Source organism: Sphaeramia orbicularis, chromosome 8, assembly GCF_902148855.1.
Source record: "Sphaeramia orbicularis chromosome 8, fSphaOr1.1, whole genome shotgun sequence".
NCBI classification, from domain to species: domain Eukaryota; kingdom Metazoa; phylum Chordata; class Actinopteri; order Kurtiformes; family Apogonidae; genus Sphaeramia; species Sphaeramia orbicularis.
The window spans coordinates 20543356-20547568 of NC_043964.1; positions in this window are offsets into that span (position 1 = coordinate 20543356).

Here is a 4213-nt window from a genome sequence, read left to right on the forward strand (position 1 = left end):
TCCATGGTGTTACGCTAAATATCACGTGACCACTGGTTTTGTACAATACCAAACACTAATATGCAGGAGGCAAACAGTAAATATAGGATTTACTGTTACTTGCTCTTATCCATGGTAATTTCTTTAATCATTTAGTGGATAAAGGGGAAATTATATGGTTAGTTCTATTTTTTTACACTTTAAAAACAAACTATGAACTATCCACGCTTAAAAGATTTCAAAAGTACTAGGAGGGATGAGTAATACTGTGTATTCATCCATCTCCGATAAAATAATAGTGCAAAAAAATGTATACACAACAAAAAAAAAAGTTAACCGGAAGTACATTTTATTTTATTTTATATTATTTTATTGTATTGTATTTTAAATTAAATTGAACGTTTTTAACATATAACATTTGGAATGAGAAAGTGAGGGAAATGTATCAGATGGAGCAAATTACATATGTACTTAGAATTCAGGTAAAGTTATTTACAAAGAGATGGAATCCCATGACTAAGCTTTTAATGCAATAAGCATTCAGAAGTGGTTGTATACATGTATGTTATTTATATGTATGTATGTATGTATGTATGTATGTATGTATGTATGTATGTATGTACAGGGTGGGGAAGCAAAATTTACAATGAACATTTAGTTGTTTTTTTCTCAGCAGGCACTACGTCAATTGTTTTGAAACCAAACATATATTGATGTCATAATCATACCTAACACTATTATCCATACCTTTTCAGAAACTTTTGCCCATATGAGTAATCAGGAAAGCAAACGTCAAAGAGTGTGTGATTTGCTGAATGCACTTGTCACACCAAAGGAGATTTCAAAAATAGTTGGAGTGTCCATAAAGGCTGTTTATAATGTAAAGAAGAGAATGGCTATGAGCAAAACTATTACGAGAAAGTCTGGAAGATACTATTAAAGAAGAATGGGAGAAGTTGTCACCCGAATATTTGAGGAACACTTGTGCAAGTTTCAGGAAGCGTGTGAAGGCAGTTATTGAGAAAGAAGGAGGACACATAGAATAAAAACATTTTCTATTATGTCAATTTTCTTGTGGCAAATAAATTCTCATGACTTTCAATAAACTAATTGGTCATACACTGTCTTTCAACCCCTGCCTCAAAAAATTGTAAATTTTGCTTCCCCACCCTGTATGTATGTGTGTATGTATGTATGTATGTATGTATGTATGTATGTATATTATTATTATTTTTCTATTTTAGTATTATTATTATTTTTATTTTTTTTTTTTTGTCATTCATGTTTCATTTTAGATTAATTGTAATCAATATCTACTGTAGATATAGATTTTTTGCTGTTGTTTTTTTTTCATGTGTGCCATATGGGGATGTGTGATTATATATGTCAATGTGTGTATAATGTCTTATATTTTTGGATGAGCAAAACCAAAAAAAAAAAAAAAAAAGAAAAGTTAAAAAAAAAACCAAACAAACAAACAAAAAAATGGACGTTTTTTCTAATGGTGTAAACTGTCGCAACAACTTGACCCTCACAGAGCATGCGCAGAAAACAACATGGACATGAAAGGTCACTTTTTCGTAATTATTACATTATTTTACGTTGTTATCCCGAGTGTACATTGTGCAAACGTTAAATTACAAGCAAAAACACGAAAAGAAGACACTGGCCACCTGGTTCTCACAGTGACTAACTATAACTGACATTTCGAAGCACTGACATTGAATACAAAAGCATTGTTATCGCTGCTTCCGGTGAAAATCTAATACAATAATACAATTAAATCTCCGCCATGATGGATTGAAAACCAGGTTCTTTCTCTGGGCTTCTTTGCTCGTTTTTGTAGGTCCAAGCAATATTTCACTTAAAGAAAATGTAAGTAGAGATAAACATTAAGAAAAGTTCACTGTTAACATGTTTTTCATGACTTATATTACTTGAGTTGACTGAAATTAAATCAGTACAGTCATTTCTGGTCAGTCTGTAGAGTTGTGTATATAGACTAACTGACCACCAGAAATCAACTAAAATATGATTATATTATGATACTTCTGTTCCTTTCTGATTACCTCAGTTTTGTCACTTAAGTTTGATTTACCTATAAAAATGCAAATGAAGTAAATTGATAAATTGACATGACAGGAAATCAGGTAGACTCGTAGTTACTTCCCTCTAGTGGCCACAGTGAGGACTAGACATTAAAGACAGAAAGGACACAGGTGTAATTGGTATCATTAAAATCAGCTGCATCTCATTCTTGTGTATTTGTTTCTAGCCTTGGATCTAAAGTCTCTAAATAGAACAGAGCCATGACCAATCAGTCACACCTACAAGCAAAAAAAAGCTGCTGAGAAAGAAGTCCAAGACACTTCACATGTCAAATAAGCATCAATTGGCAGCACAAATGTGTAGGGCAGCAACTAAGAAATATTTTCTCTGTCATTTTATTGATTAATCACAGGTTTTTTGAACAATAAAATGTCTGAAAATGCTGTAAAATATCAACCACTATCCTAAAATGTCTTGTTTGCTCCACAAGATGTTCAGTTTCAGAGATGTAAATAATACTTATTGTCCTAAAGAAGTACTCAAACTGGGCTCCAGCATCCCTATAACCTTTCCAAAGATTAAGTGGCTCAGAAAATGAATGAATAAAGTACTTACACCAATTAAGCAATTCTTAGTCTATTCCAATTAGCATAATAGTTTACAACTAAATGTATAGTTTGTTAATAGTTACGGCTCTGTAAATATGTCATGTACGCAGATTAAGGAAATGAAACCAACTGTACACATACAAAATAAACTTAATTGCTTTCATTTCTGCTTATTTCTGGTAAATTATCTGTTAAGTTTGTCAACAGTCATGCAGATCTATACTATGCTAAGCTATGTATGCAGGTTTTAAGTTGCAGAAAGCAAAATTACCACCTTGTGTTATAAAAATTTGAAGATTTATTTGTATAATGGCTAAAATTTACTTAGGGGGTCAAATGAGTGGCCATTTTTGTTAAAAAAAAAAGTTGTAAGAAATGCATAGAACTGTGTTGAAATAATACAAATACATTTGTGCACAGACTACTGATTTTATTTGACAGTGGAAGCTATATTTTCAGAAATATTGGATTTTGAATAGTACCTATATGTGAAAACTTTTGCTGGTGGACGGACGTGACATTACCCATGATGATCTGGTCAGTACCAGTACTTTATTAGTAATAAACTTATAGACTTACTATTGCTAATTATCCTCTTATTCATAAATGTTAGTATTGTGGATCTAAAACAATAACAGCTTAACAAAAACACAAAATGTGGCAGTGGACGGATGTGACATGGTTGTTACGGATCCTATCATACTGATGCTCGGCAGCCATGTCACCGTTTCCACAAATGATCCCTGTGCAAAAACTAGGATCAGAATTATTTATTGTATAGTTTATCATCATACTAAAGAGTAAATAACAATATAGAATTGTTATTTCTTTATAAAAATGCTTATTATTAGAAAACTGTTGATTTCAAAAGGGACGTGTGACATTCTTAATGTATGTATTGGCGTAACATAAGCAGGATGGATCAGCACCATACTCCATATTGCAACCTGTAAAAATAAAACATGTGATATGTAGTATAGAATCTTGTAAGAAAAATTGGAGAATCTAAAAGAATACAATATTTGTTTTTCAGGTAAATTCAGTTACAATATAACTTGGCCATTTGTGACATGAAAATATAGCATTAATTGTGATGAAATTGGACATTTTTGAGCTGAAAACATAGTTCATGTGACCATCAACATGTTGCAACAGAACTGAAATCCTGTAAATTTGCATAACTTGCATTTACCAACACAAAGTTCCTTTGGGGATTCACTTATATTGATTTCTTATGCACAAAGACATAAATAAGACCTCTAAGCAAATTTTAGCCGATAGCCACTTTCTAAAACAGGAATTAGCAAAGTTATTTAGAAAGTATGACTTACAACAGGCTACAAAAGATAGTAATAACACATAAGAATAATGTTCCAACATGGCATGGGGTGTGTGTTTTTAAATTTTAACATTATCATGTTGTGTTGTTGCACCTACAGGAGCATGCAGTGCCGCCACAGCAGGGGGAGTCTTGATTTGGAGCTATTTTGCCCTGTGCCTGGGGACAGAATGGGGTGGAGCCCCAGCGGTAGGGGGAGCCGGCCGAAGGGAGTAGGAAGGGAAAAGTCTGACTGGGT